Source organism: Schistocerca piceifrons, chromosome 1, assembly GCF_021461385.2.
Source record: "Schistocerca piceifrons isolate TAMUIC-IGC-003096 chromosome 1, iqSchPice1.1, whole genome shotgun sequence".
In the NCBI taxonomy this organism is placed as follows: Eukaryota; Metazoa; Arthropoda; class Insecta; order Orthoptera; family Acrididae; genus Schistocerca; species Schistocerca piceifrons.
Window position 1 is genome coordinate 604,400,995 of NC_060138.1, and position 16,316 is coordinate 604,417,310.

Sequence of the window (16,316 nt, forward strand, 5' to 3'; positions counted from 1 at the left end):
TGGGAGAGCTAGTCCTGATAAAACTCTACCATCTCGTGAGCAAGATGTATGAGACAGGCAAAATTCCCCCAGACTTCAAGAAGAATATAATAATTCAATCCCAAGGAAAGCAGGTGTTGACAGATGTGAAAATTACTGAACTATCAGTTTAATAAGTCACAGCTGCAAAATACTAACGTGAATTCTTTACAGACGAATGGAAAAACTGGTAGAAGCTGACCTCAGGGGAGATCAGTTTGGATTCCGTAGAAATATTGGAACATGTGAGGCAATACTGACCCTACAACTTATCTTAGAAGAAAGATTAAGGAAAGGCAATCCTACATTTCTAGCATTTGTAGACTTAGATAAAGCTTTTTACAATGTTGACTGAAATACTCTATTTCAAATTCTAAAGGTGGCAGGGGTAAAATACACAGAGCGAAAGGCTATTTACAATTTGTAGAGAAACCAGATGGCAGTTTTAAGAGTCGAGAGACATGAAAGGGAAGCATTGGTAGGGAAGGGAGTGAGACAGTGTTGTAGCCTCTCCCTGATGTTATTCAATCTGTGTATTGAGCAAGCAGTAAAAGAAACAAAAGAAAAATTCGGAGTAGGTATTAAAATCCATGGAGAAGAAATAAAAACTTTGAGGTTCGATGATGACATTGTAATTCTGTTAGAGACAGCAAAGTACTTGGAAGAGCAGTTGAACGGAATGGATAGTGTCTTGAAAGGAGGATATATGATGAACATCAACAAAAGCAAAATGAAGATAATGGAATGTAGTCTAATTAAATCGGGTGATGCTGAGGGAATTAGATTAGGAAATGAGACGCTTAAAGTATTGAAGGAGTTTTGCTATTTGGGGAGCAAGACAGCGGATGATGGTCAAAGTACAGAGGATATAAAATGTAGACTGGCAATGGCAAGGAAAGCATTTCTGATGAAGAGAAATTTGTTAACATCGAATATAGATTTAAGTGCCAGGAAGTCATTTCTGAAAGTATTTGTATGGAGTGTAGCCATGTATGGAAGTGAAACATGGATGATAAATAGTTTGGACAAGAAGAGAATAGAAGCTTTTGAAGTGTGGTGCTACAGAAGAATGCTGAAGATTAGATTGGTAGATCACATAACTAATGAGGAGGCATTGAATAGAATTGGGGAGAAGAGGAATTTGTGGCACAACTTGACAAGAAGAAGGGATCGGTTGATAGGACATGTTCTGAGGTGTCAAGGGATCACAAATTTAGTATTGGAGGGCAGTGTGGAGGGTACAAATCGTAGAGGGACCCCAAGAGATTAATACACTCAGCCAATTCAGAAGGATGTAGGTTGCAGTAGGTACTGGGAGATGAAGAAGCTTGCACAGGATAGAGTAGCATGGAGAGCTGCATCAAACCAGTCTCAGGACTGAAGACCACAACAACAACAACAACAACAACAACAACAAAGACTTTGTAAGTAAATAAGCATACTAATAACTTCTCTCTCCAGAACCAGCAAAAAACATAAATTAAATGGGAAGATTGATAACCAGATGGGCCCAAAGTGTATTGTCATCAGATTTGAGATTGTAGTATGTATTGTAGTCCTCACATCTGTTGATCTTACAGTGAACCAGCTTTATCTGTAGGCTGACATTGTATATATGAACCTTCACAAAATGCTATCTCACCAATTTCTAGGATGTTCTTTTGCATATGGACATAAAGCAGAAAGCGTAATGTTGCTGCTCAGTGCTTCTCAGTTGTTAGCTGGGTTTTCCAAAGTAATTTAGTGTCTACATCATGTGTAGTAGTAGTAGCAGTAGTAGTAATAGTAGTAGTACTTCATAATCAGAGGCACATCAGCAGTTTTATATGAACCGCAAGTCATAGAATCTACTTAATGAAAATGATGATAATGAAGACCATGAAGTGTTAGAATTGGTCATAATTGTGTGTTTAGTGCATTTGGTATCTGTTCTTTATGTTCTGATTCAAGTTTCACATTAATTACAAACTTTACAACTGTGAAAAAATGCTATTGTCACTAGCCTATATGTATACATTTTAAATTTAATTCTAAATATTAATTAAAATTTCATAACTTAAAGTGGATACATTTTTTTTTTCATAGAAAACATAGTATGCTGAGACTTGGGTAAAAAAAGAATTCTGACCTGTGATACTGGTAGTTCATCTACAAATTTGATTTTCACGAACATCTATTTTTCTCAAAACTTTGTCTCTGTGATTTGGGCACTTATGGTATTCAGTGCCTCAAATCATTTGCTAACAGCATTGAACACAGCTTTTTCATTAATGTAGTTCTTAAAATCTTACAACACGTAAGATGCAAAAGTAGCCTTCTGCACTCTAGGATACAGGGTACATTTCTGGGTCAATTTTATATAAAAAGCAACACCTATTTCTTTCAGGCACTGTTTATGTTTTACAGATTTTTTTGTTAATATCAGGTAATGCAGCACACTTTGTAAATAAATTAGAAGTATTTTGAATATTTCTGAACCTGCTTAGGGTTATTAAAAAAATTACAAAGAAATTGATACAATTTTCTTTTCCAAAATGCTTCCTCAAATTGAGGTACCATTTAATCCAGTGTTATACATTTGAAGGAGACCAAATTTTTAACAGATATGTATGACATGATGGCTGAGGTACTAGACCTATTTAATTCCACCTGTTATGTATATGACAAGGATAAAAAAATATCACATCTTACATTTTAATTTTTATAATTTTTTCCTAATAAAAATGTTATTTTTTCTATAATGTAGTTGATTCTGCAATAAAGCTTAGGTCTACTACGTAAGTATGGACTATTGCAAGTTACAGAAAAAAATTAGAGCAATGCTTTATAAACTTTAGGAAATATTTGTTTCTGAATTCTGAAAAATACAACTTGCGGGAAATTGCAAATGAAGATATGGGTCCTCTTAAACTGTGCCTCAGAACTTTCCTGATGCATGGTCTTCATCCTGCAGCATTTTTTCATTTTCAAGCTTCCTTTTGGCGTTTCTTTTAGCACTTCTTGCTTCTTTGGTAACTTGAAGAGTGAAGCTTTCAGCTTCATGCACCCATTGTCTGTCACACGCAAGCAATTTATGTTCCATATTAGAGCCACATTTTATGCCTAAATTTCTCAGGACTTCCAACCTTCCTATCACTCCATCATTGAATTATATCACTGCATCTACTACACCAACTTTTAATGTATTTAATCCTACAAAAATGCAATGGTTGAAACTTTCATTTGTATTCTGAGTGCCCCCCATGAAGATATTTACTAAGCAAAACAGGGTCAATCAGGTCTCTAAAAATTGGTTTTATTTCATTTGTAACAGGCTCATGAAGAGAATGCTTATGATGGTATATTTGACCACTTTCTTTTGCTTTTTGGTAACCACACCAAGAATTTGCTCCTTTAGGGCAAAGTCCAAGAACAGGGTAGTCATCTGTGGACAACTTATGAAACTAGGTGGCCCATACAGCTTTTCTCATTGCTGTAACATCATTCAGAGGTGCAGTTCATCTAATGGCCAGTCCATAATAACTCTGAAGAACATCTGTTTCAGTTTCTGTCAATCTGCCTTAGCCAGACAGAGATTTTCCATCAGATAGCAACTTTCCTTTCATTTCTCTTCGTAGCTTCCTCAATGTAGCACTCATCCTATTTTGCACACGTCCACAACACTCCAGTTTTGTTACCAAGGTATCACCATAAACACTGAACTCATTAATTTTATTGAAAGTTTTAGAGTCCCCATCATCTAGATACTTCATATATCTATCATTATAAATGGGCACCAACCTCTGAAATATTTTAGAGCTCCATCACACTCCATACCTCCACTGCAACCATCATAATTCTCAGAACACTGATGTTCAATAAGTTCTTCAGTGTTACCATGGCAGGCGTGGCAGTATGTAGATGAGCACTCAACATCAACAGCTTTTCCATTCTCCAGAGAAGTATCACTTACAACACCATTCAAGGAACGACGTCCTCAACGTTGCTAAGTGCAACAGCAATGTCCCTGGTTCTGCTAATATTTGCAGTTTCTTCTACTGCATGTTGTCAAGGCACCTAAAAGTATTTTTATGTACTTGCTGAACCTTCTGTAAGGAGGAAGGTCCATCACACCACAAAACGTTTGAGCAGACTTTTTTCCTTTTCCTATTGCACACATTAATTTCAAACTCGTACTATATGAATTATGCACAATGTTCAAAGTCATTTTCAAGGTAGATTTATTGCAGGATCTACACAGAACAACTAATTTTGATGCTAAACACTTCTTGCTACTTTGTTGTTCAGTTATTTCCAGATAGCCTACACCATCACATTGTTTACATTTCACCACTTCCTTTATAAAAGAAGATAAGATGCCCACATCAACAACAACAAATCCACTACAAACAGTGTCATTATTAACACACAAATCTGAATCACCAGGAGGCATGCCATGTGGGAGTTTCTTCCCTGAAGAACTGATACATAGGTTACCTTCAACAGTGTGGCTTGATTTGTTTGTGAACTGGTTACCACAAAATTTCCTTTTATTGAATTTCTTGATGTGTGGCATGGTTCGTATTTATTGCACACTGAAGGATATGTACTTCCGCAAATATATGTTGCACTTGGGCAACAAGCATTCAGAAATACTTGAACAAACTGCTTCAGTGAAACAAAAGTAAATACTAGCAAAGATAATCATTTACAGAAACTAGAAACTTGCACTGTTACCCCATATACAATATATCATACACATAATTGCTGGAAACAGAAAGTTCACAGTTCTTTTTGAAATAATACTGGTTTCTGTAACAGAAATAAAGGGGACATGTCGTCTAACATTTTTCGGATAACAAGAGACAGTGTGGTACTGGGGTGCAAGACTCACACGTCTCTCGCAGTTGACTTATGTATTGTGTGCAGCCGATTCTCTTCTCTGGGTAATTAGCTACATTGATCTCCCAAAAGCTTCTTCTCTGAAGACTATAGCGGATTACAGGCATTTATTAAGCTACTTCCCTGTTCTTGAAATAATTTGTGTACTCGTGGAACACTTTCAGTTCATTCTTTGTATATTTTAATCTCTCAACACAAAGTAACATTTACTCTTTTTTTTTTTTACATAAGTAAGTAAACTCTGGCAACTCAACTGGTGTCTTTAAACATCAGACTAAATGAAACACAAGTACAATATCACAGTAACAATCCAATAATTTATGGACATCACATGCGTCCTGCCTTATGCTGAGCTAAGACATGAAGTAAGATAAAAGGCTCTAGTCTCAAGCGAGTCCAATACATGAATGTGCATAGAAATCTATATTCAATTGTTCATTAGTCTTTTTTACAATCAGCACAGACACTAACACACCAAAGAATACTACATAATTATTCCTTGAGTTTTCATCACACCTTCTGTGGTGCTGGTGGCAAACACTTTTTGCCATCAGTGATTCACCCCTCTTACAGTCTTGTAATAACAAACTTCTGACCTGCACATAGAAACAGGTGGATTGGTAGAAACGTTCTCACTCTCTCGCATTCATACCTAAAATATCAGGTGTTAAAGACAGTGGAAGGTCGTGTGTTTCTAGAATTTTCACTGAAAATCTTGAGGCACTATATATCCCTCCCCTTAGCTCGAACACATGAAATCTTCTTTTAATGGTACATCTCTTTCTACTAATAACCATGCATATTTTACCATAATTATAAATTGTGAACCTTTCAATCCATGTTGGAGTTACCTCTTTTCAACCTCCAAAAATTTGTGAGTACCAAATTTTTGTTTTCTGTTCCAATCATAAATTCCAGGTGTACCTGACTCATGAGTAATCTATTATTGGTTCCTATTTTTTGTACTACCTCTTCTAAGTAAGTACTTATTCATCACATATTGTAGTTTGGAGGAACTCTGAGTAAAATAAAAGTGTTATCTTCTTGGACATTTGTAACCTGAAACATAATAATGCTATTGATGCATAGAATTCAAACTTGCCAGACTATTTCCTTTAAACATGTGACTTCTGTCATGATACTGCCCTTTTTCCCTTTAGGAACAATACCTATATCTTACATGGGTTGATCCTAGGAGTACCCTTTCTCCTTCTGTTTTGGTAGGTATGCCCCTCTCTTATTCCTATCCTCCTACGGTACTGGTCAATCCCCTTCTTGGTGCCCCTGTCCACACAGTATAAACTGGGAGGATACACAAGTGTGAAATAGTTTGCCTAAACCCTTCGCGATGTGCTAGATTCTAGCATATGTCATATTTCCTTACAAAACATTTGTAGGTGAATGTTCATCTTGCTTGTAAGTTGGTTCAAGAGATAATAAAGCTTTATAATCATAATGCAGGCCTACATTACAGTATACAGCTACACAGCCTGGTCCAAGATGCCTGCTTGGCAGTGTTTGCACCACTGATACTGTTTCCACCGTGCTCTCAAATTCTAGGACATTTCTCAATTTTTTTGTGACAGGCTTCAATATCAACATTAACAAGCACTATATCACTGTAATTGTCTATTCAAGAGCTATTGAATGCAGTGATAAAAAGTACGCAGTTCCATTTAAAAAATGTACTTACTTCAGTATCTCAGTTGTTACCAGCACTAAAAACATTAACCAAACAAAAACATATGTGCCCCTTGACACTCTAACATTTGCCAAAAACTGTGTTCCAATACATGTAAAATCATTCATGAAATAAAAGAGATGGTATGTCTTACATGACTCACCCTGTATATATTTACACACTAGTATTTTTTGACATGATGTTTTCATCCAGGATGTAAAATGTTCTCTTACTGCTTAAGTTCATTAATATGTTCAGTCCATTCACTAACTAAAAATCATCTTCAGACAATCTGGGTTTCCTCCACTGTGAAAAGAGTTTGATTGACACCTGCACACAGACATTATACTCTTAATTCGTTTCACATGTACATACTTTTTAGAAAAGGTTTAAATCACTATAAAATAGTTTGTTGACAGACTGCATCCAAATATCTCTTCACTGTGCAACTAAAAATATTCAGTAACATAGATTCAAAGCCCAGTAAACACATCTATGTATCTAATTGTGTACAGCATCACTGAAAGTATCTTTTCATATCCTGATGGGGGTGTAGTCCCTAAATCATGTTAGTTCCAGGGTAAGGGAGAAAGTAGGCTCCATCATGAGGTATCTTAGCTGTTTCAAATGGTCCGTTGGATAACAGTAGCCACTTCTTATTCATTTTATGTAGGAGTGAGGTCTTGGGATGGTTTCTAATTAGTATCTTCTCTTTCACATGAACATTTTGTAATTTGGGTGTTTTGCTATCAAAGTGTTGCTTCCTGTAAGTAGCTTTGTCAGTTTACTATAGCTCATTGCACTTCTTCTTGCCAAAAAATGTCGTTACTGGGGACTTGTGGATGTGGACCCATCCACTTATTCTTTTATAATTTGTTAAGCAGTAACTCATTTTAATTGGTAGAATTATGCTGTAAGTTATTAATTATTTCCTCAAAAAAGTTATATAATTTATCCCATTAGTGTGCTCAGTGGAAAAGTATGTCCCAATGAATCAATTAAATTCTCTAAATATTCTCTCAACTGGATCAGCTGCAGGATTCTAATGTGAAATTGGTATTTGTTTGATGCTATCATCGTGTATAAAACTTTTCCAGCATAGTCTGGTGAAGCCACTGGCATCGTCTGATAAGACTGTGTAGACTTGGTAAACTTTTGGACTTAATTGTTCACAAGTCTTCTAATAACAGGAGAGCTTGTAACACTTCTGATTGTGTATAGTTTAATGCGTTTTGCAAAAATGTTGTAAGGAGCTACTATATATTTCAGTCTGGCATGTGTCTATGCAAGTGGACCACAAACACCAGTTGACACAATTGGCATTGGTTTACTCGGTAGAATGGTATGTAACTCATCCTTGCATGTGAGGATTTGATTTTTTGACATATTAAGCATGTCTTTTATATCTGTTACACTTTCCATCTCATACTGGGGCAGTAACAAGATGGAGCAATTTTCTTTGCATATTTAATATCACCAAAGTGACCCAACATATGATGTTTATACCATATTAATTTGTTCTAACAATCAGTAGGAATGTGCACACACCAGTGATCAGATTTAGAGTAATGGCTGTAAAATTGTTTGTCATTGTAAACTACATAACGTTCAGTATGTTTTTTTTTTTAGAATGGTCTCATTGTAATTGTTGCTTAACATCATACCACATTAGATCTGCATCCATAATTTTCCCATATTCTTACACATATGCAGATACTATTTTCTATGTGTCATATCCTTCATTAACAAGGTTTAGAAGTTCAAAGATTGTTTGATGCAATCCAGTACATAGTGCAAACCATAGGTATGCTGTCATCCACATTCTTTATATAGAACAGAGAATCTCCCATGCCTATGCAGGAAGCATCTGTAGAAATACAGAACTCAAGCAACATATGAGAGTGATATAATGTATTAGATGTTACAAGAGCTTATTTAATTTTGATGAATGCCACTTGGCAGTCCTGAAATGAGTACTATGATATATATTATCTCAATAAATTTAACAGAGGTTCTCCACTCAACAGTTGATTTGGCTCAAACCTTCTGTAGAATAATGCCAGCCAAAGGAAAGCTTTTAACTGTTGTTTAGTCAAAGAAATTTATTTATTGCACATAGCTTCTCACTGTCCAGAAGTATGCCACAATATGTAACCAAATGTCCCAGTAATTTCATATGCTTGTGCTCTAACTTTGAGCTTTCTGAGCTCACTGTAAAACCAGCCTCCAAAAATCTGCATAATACCTTCTCAATATGATCAAAATGATCTTGCCATATTTCTGTCACTATTAATAAGTTGTCTACAAACAAGCATCTCAAGGCCTAGTACAGAACTGATGGCTGTAGTAAACACACATGAACGAAGTTCAGCCCAAAGTTCAACACCTTAAATTGATAGCTCCTAACTGCATAGATAAAAGCCATGTATTTCCTTGACTCCTCAGCTAGTGGAATCTGCTAGTAAAAGACGTGGAGATCTAAGCTAGTTAGAAATTTAACCTGATAAAATTTTGGAATATGTTCTGTATTTTTTGTTTGTTCTAATTCAGACAGGAACAACAATGTTGTTAATGTTTCTGATATCCGAAGCAAGTCCAACATTTCCTCCCAGTTTTGTCAGAGCAATTAGTAGAATATCATAGCTCTTGGATGATACTTTTGTGTTCCAATCTAGCATTTTATGAATTTCCTTGGTGATAGCTGGTGTTTTTGCCCAGGGATTGGAGTAAGAATTATGACATAAATCTTGTGTGGATTGTCATCAAAGTGGCATTTATAGCTTCAGACTATAGCAATTTTTTCTTCAGAAACATCTGAATATTTTAACAAAATCGTTGTGAAATCAGACTCCTGGTTAAGGTTCTAGTATGTAGACTCATTTGCTTCATTCCCAATGTACTCGTTTATACAAGGGGCGGAAATTAAGTCAGATTGCTGCATTTGCATACAGTCACACTCACTGCTGATAAACTTTACATTTGGGTTTGTTTATGAATAAATCTTCTGCTACCAGTCAAGATTTTTCTTTATTTTACTTTTTGCATGACGCATTTTGGGAAATGATTACCATTTTCAAGTGTTTTTTTTAAGCCATTTCTATTGATGTGGCCAATGTGTGAGAGTCTGCTTCATTTCATTGACTTTTAAGTTTTCTAATGGTCCATTGGTGCAGTCTCTCACACACTACACAACACACACAACTTGTTGTACACTTTAACATCAAAAAGACGTATACATGTGTTGGAGAGGCACCCAATTCTTATGGATCTTGGGTAGGTTATAGAGTCTAGGAGGAACTGCAGCTTGTTGACACAAACCCTTGGTGACTTGCACTGAATTGAGCTCTTCCTGATGAGTTGCAAAGCCTTTCTGTGGATCCTACCCATTGTCAGATCACTTTTTAATGTTTGGTATGCAAGATCGTTGAGTAGTTTATATATCTTGCTATTATGTACAACAATGAAAATAATCAATTATTGACAGTATAATATAAAACAGTTTCTGATAACAAGCAAGGTAGTGCAGGAATATGTAAGACATCTCCAGCTTGAATTCCAGCTCCACTAACAGAATTTTCCTCAAGTGTACAAATTTGTAATTTGATCAGTTACATTCTGGATTACAATTTTTTTTAGTTTTTCTCTACTCAAAAAATTGGAAAATTTTTTTTCATGAAATGGAAAGAACAACAGTTGTCATTACAAATTATTTTCTGTAATTATAAATTATTTTAAAAACTTAGAACTATTATAAAGGGTGATTATAATTAAACTTTCAAAACATTGTAGAAATATCATCACTGGTGAGAATGATGCCAAATTGCAATGGAATATTATCATAGAAGGGGGAAAATGTATGGCAGAAGAAAAATAATAGTCTAAAAATTGATCAATAGATGGCACTGAACGTGTCAGAATATGCTGTATGTGTCAGAATATGTAAATGAAAACACCTGTCATGCGCATGACCCATTGAAGTTGGTGTAAACACGCTGGGTATATGGCTTTTACTCTTTTCGCATCTGCGATGTTTGCCATGACTGTCTCAAAGCAGGATCGTGCTCTGCTTGTAAAGCTGTATTACAAGAATGATGACTGTGCACACATTGTTCTGCATAAGTTCCGCACACTGAAGGGTTTGAAAAAAGGCGTTGGTCCGATGACTGTCATGGGTCTGGAGAAAATGATTTGGAAATTTGAAAAGACAGGTTCTTTTGGTGTGCAACCTGGTAGAGGGAGGAAATGAATTGATTCAATGTCAATGGAAGCAGTGGCTACAGCAATGCAGGAGGAGATGAGTGGTGGTGTGCAAATGTGTAGTGCATGGAGAATTGCCCGAACATTGGACATAACCATGAGCATGCTGTGTAAAATCGTTTGAAACATCCTTCTTTGCTATCCATTCAAAATTACCCACGTGCACAAGTAGCTTCCTGTTGACCTGCCACCAAGAGAGACCTTTGCTTTAGAATTTCCTGCTCGCGCAAAAGTGGACAATGATTGGCCATGGAAGACTTCGTGGACGGATGAAATCCACTTCCATCTGACAGGGTATGTCAATACACATAATTGTCAAATATGGGCAATGGAAAATCCACACACAAATTAACCAGTACTACTTCATCCTGAATAGATCACTGTGTGGTGTGGGTTTACAACATCATTTATCATAGGGCCATATTTTTTCAAAGAGACAGGCACTTCTTGTCCTGTTACTTGTACTGTCGCTGGTAAGCACTGTGAGTGACTTTTGTGCACTGCACCATTCCAGATCTCCAACAGCATGGATGTGTGGATGGGATCATTTTTATGTAAGTTGACACACCTCCACACATTGCAGATCCAGTTAAGGAGCTGCCGAAGTGCCATTTCAGAAATGCTAGAATTATCAGCCACCATTTCTGTTCAGCCTGGCCATCATGATCACCTGATCTTAATCTTTGAGACTTCTGGCTTTGGGGCTATCTGAAAGATGTTGTGTCCAGTGTTCTCACTGCAAACTTAGCTGCATTGAAGGCACAAATTGCGCAACACATTGTGCACATGACCCGAGAAACACTTCGATCAGTTGTGGAACATGCTGTTTCTTGATGTTAACTTGTTGCAGAAAATGGTAGACAGCAAATGTTTTGCGCCAGTCACTCAGAAATTAATAATCTGATTTGATTTTGATTGATATTTTTTTATGCAGTTTTTGGGATCAGGAAAATCGAAAACTGATGTGGGTGATGCTTTTTATGTGGTTTTCGGCCTCAGGACAATTAAAAATTGATTTTTCTTATCCGATGTGAATTGACCTAGCCATTGTGGATGGGCTTACGTAACTAATAGTATCACACATGTACACCCATGCACACTCAGTAGTACAGTTCGTTTAACATCAAATGTACACCTTAGGCATCGTTGTATGATTCATTTGTCATATGTAGTTGACCAATATTCAATTACAATACTTACAGCACCATCTGTTGCTACATTTTGAAACTATTTATTTTTCTTCTGCCACACTTTTTCCCCCTTCTCTGATAATATTCCGTTGCAATTTGATGTCATTCTGACCAGTGGTGTTATTTCTACAATGGTTTGAAAGTTTAAGTTTAATTATAATCACCCTGTATTTCAACTTATTTTCTATTATTTACAAGACATTGACAATGGTCAACAAATGTAATGTGGGGGTATCAGCAGTTGCGTAATTGGACTTGCAGCACATCTTGACATTGGTTCGACAGCTGTAACATGTGATAAATATTTGCCTTACCACCTAATGGCTTATAAAATTGAAGTATAATGAATGCAATGTAAGTTATAATAAAAATAATCTTTGGAAGGAAATAATGAAGTTGTAGGCTTGAAAATATACTAAAAGGAATGAACATTTAATGTCTCAATTGGCTGTAGCATCAGACACACAAACACTACACATGACACAAATACTTCTAACTCCCAGTGATGAAAAATGAAAAAGAAGATACAATGATTAGTTGAATCAGGTCAGTTAAATAACAGAATGTTAATTAAACTAGCCCACCAACTAAGCTTTGTGGTTTATCACCAGTATAGTAATTACAACATGGCATACATGGCCACAAATACATACATGTATCCTCTGTAACTTTCCAGTACATACAAAAATGAGCAATGGGGGACTTTACAAAGATAAAATTTCTCTAATAGTTTTCATAATGGAGCTAGGGAACAAAGGATAATGACAAAGGTTTAAAACCCAAACACAGTGTTTTTGGGTTCCTATGATTGAGATAATAGAGATTATTATAATGACAGATTCTGAGAGTGTTCTCAAGTGGTGTTAGAAATACTATCTGAAAAAAAGAAACCTGCACAGTTATTTGATCAGATTTTGATAAGATTTCGGAGAGGTGCAAACAGTGGTGATTTATTTTAAATGTAAAACTATGCTTGTCACACAATGATGAAACATAATATCCTATGACTACAACATCATTGGGTCACAATTGGAATCAACTTGTGCAAATGCCTGGGTATAATAATTTTGGGAAAATGGAATGAAGATCACATAGGCTCAGTTGTAGGGCAAGTATATGGCAGACTTCAGTTCATCAGCAGAATACTGGAAAATTCAGTTAGTCCACAAAGGAGAACTTGTGTATCCTATCAGAGACTATTGCTGATGTGTGTGTGACCCATAGCAAATAGGACTGACTGATGTTACTGAGCATATTCAAAGAGGGTCAAAAAGAATAGAAGGAGAGCATCATGCATAAAAATTTTGAAAAACCTGAACATAAACGCACTTGAAGATAGGTGCCAACTACTCTGTGAAATCTTACAAAGTTTCAAGGACCATTATTAAAGAAAGAGAAACTCATCAGTCTGATAAAGATCTGTCTGAGTGAAACATGTGCAAAGGTGAAGATGGGAAATCGCGTAACTGTGGAATTTGAAATTGTGACAGGACTGAGGCATGGAGATGGTTTGTCCCTTATCCTGTTCAACTTTGTCTTTGAGAAGATTGTACGCAAGACCTTCCAAGAGAATGAAGGGATTAAAATCAAAGGAAAGAGACTGACATACTTAGCCTATGCAGATGGCATCTGTTTACTCTCTAGGTCTTAAGAGGAACTGGAGCAAATGACCAGAGCACTAAAGGAGGCTGCCAGCAAATTTGGGCTAAACATAAACGAAGTCAAGACAGAGTACATCATTATGATGTGATGTCAGACTGCTGGTCACTGCAGGTGGGAGACCAGTTCTACAAGAGATTGCATGAATTTAAATACCTAGGGGCACTTTTCACTGAGAACTCGTCATTTGAACCAGAGATCAATGCCAAAATACAATCAGGAAACCGATCTTACCATGGCCTAGCACAACTCCTTTGGTCCAGATATCTCTCCAGACAGTTCAAGATTTGAATATACAAAACTGTGATTCAGCCTGTTGTTCTATATATCTGTTAGAAATGGAGTATCCAGAAACAAGACTTCCACAAGCTCCTCGTTTTTGAGAGAAGAGTGCTTCGGAAGATCTTCGGTCCAATTCTGGATGCAGACACAGGGGAAAGTTGGATCAGATACAACCAAGATCTTGACGACCTATACCAGAAGCCCAGCATAGCAGAAACTGTCAGAGCCAAATAAATGCAGTGGGCTGGCCGTGAGGCCCAGATGGAAGATCACAGATGGCCTGTAAAGCTCCTGGATTTCACACCTACAGGAAAGAGACCCCCAGGGACACTCAAGAAGTGTTGGAGGAATGGCCTCCATGAAGATTTAAACCAAGCATCAATAGATGTGAACAGATAGCAGCAATGGACAAAATACAATGGAGGAAGAAACTTGTAGCAGTGTGTGATCTACTTGGCCTGATCATGTAGAAGAAAAAGAAGAGGAAGAAGAATAAGAAGAAGAAGATTATTAAAGAAAGAATCAAGAACTATATTTTGGTCTCCTAAATGTTGTTCCTGTAAGGAACATGGAGACACTTTTAGATCAGTTACAGCACACACAGATCATTTTAAAGTTTCCCCTGCTCAAATACAATGTAAACAGGAAGAAACCCTAGCATGTGCTGCAGTGTTAAATCCCATCTACCAGACACTTCACATTGGTTCATAGAGTATTTATGTAGAGTTAGATGTATAAATAGATGTAAAGTGGTGGTAATGAACAAGAAAATTCCATTGAGTCATGTGGCACGGTGTTTAGGTCATTGAATTTGCATTAGGATGAAGTGGAATTCAAATCCCTATGTGGTCTTCTAGATTTGGGTTTACCATGGAGTTCTTAAGTCATTTAAGGCAAGGACTGTGATGGTTTCTTTTCATATTCTAATGCCCTTGCCAGTAGTAGAACAGCAGCCTGATTTTCTTTCCCACTTTCCAATGTTTTTAGTTATCCAGATTCAGTTTCTCTATGTTAGTAATGAAAAATCAAGGCAATAATACACTGAAGAGCCAAAGAAACTGGTACACTTGCCTAATATCGTGTAAGGCCCCTATGATCACACAGACGTGCTGCAACATGACATGGCATGGACTCGAATAATGTCTGAAGTAGTGCTGGAGGGCTGTCCATTCATCCGATATGAGGGGGTGGAGATGTGCTCTGAACAGCACCTTGCAGGGCATTCCAGATATGTTCAATAATATTCATGTCAGGGGAGTTTGGTGGCCAGCGTAAGTGTTTAAATTCAGAAGAGTGTTCCAGGAGCCACTCTGTAGCAATTATGGATGTGTGGGGTGTCACAATTTCCTGCTGGAATTGCCCAAGTCCAACGGAATGCACAATGGACATGAATGGATGCAGGTGATCAGACAGGATGTGAACGTACATGTCACGTGTCAGAGCGTATCTGTACGTATCAGGTGTTCCATATTGTTTCAACTGCACATGCCTACACCATTACAGAACCTCCACTAGCTGGAACAATTCCTTGCTGAAATGCAGGGTTCATAGATCCATGAGGTTGTCGCCATACATGTCACATCCATCTGCTCAATACAATTTGAAACGAGACTTGTCCAACCAGGCAACATGTTTCCAGTCATCAACAGTCCAACGTCAGTGATGATGGGCCCACATGAGGTGTAATGATTTGTGTCATGCAATCATCAAGGGTACATGAGTGGGCCTTCAGCACCAAAAGTCCATATCGAGAATATTTTATTGAATGGTTCTCATGCTGACAGTTGTTGATGGCCCAGCACTGAACTTTGCTGCAATTTTGCGGAAAGGTTGCTCTTCTGTCATGTTGAATGATTCTCTTCAGTTATCATTAGTCTCATACTTGCAGGATCTTTTTCTGGGTGCAGCAATGTCAGAGATTTTATGTTTTACCGGACTCCTGTTATTCATGGTACACTCATGAAATGGTTGTATGGGAAAATCCCCACTTCATCCCTACCTTAGAGGTGCTGTGTCCCATCGCTTGTACTATAACACCAAGTTCACACTCACTTAAATCTTGATAATCTGCCACTGTAGCAGCAGTAACTGACTAACAATTGTGCTGGACACTTGTTGTCTTATATAGGCATTGCCAACCACAGTGCCATATTCTTACTGTTTAAGTGTCTCTGTATTTGAATATGCATGACCATACCAGTTTCTTTGGCATGTCAGTGTATTTCTCAGAATGACATTGAACATTCTCTTTCACGAGAAGATAGTACTAAAATTTCAAGAGACATTTCATCTTGGGCAATATCACAATTATATGATAAATATTTTTCTGTCAAATGTTACAAAGTGGC

The 16,316-nt window shown here is 37.0% G+C and overlaps 1 protein-coding gene across 6 annotated transcripts in view; it reads left to right on the top strand.

Moving 5' to 3' along the window:
• Positions 1-16,316, top strand: part of LOC124803528 (spermine oxidase) — a 174,495-nt gene that overhangs the window by 51,998 nt on the left and 106,181 nt on the right. The gene's annotated exons all lie outside the window — the stretch shown is intronic.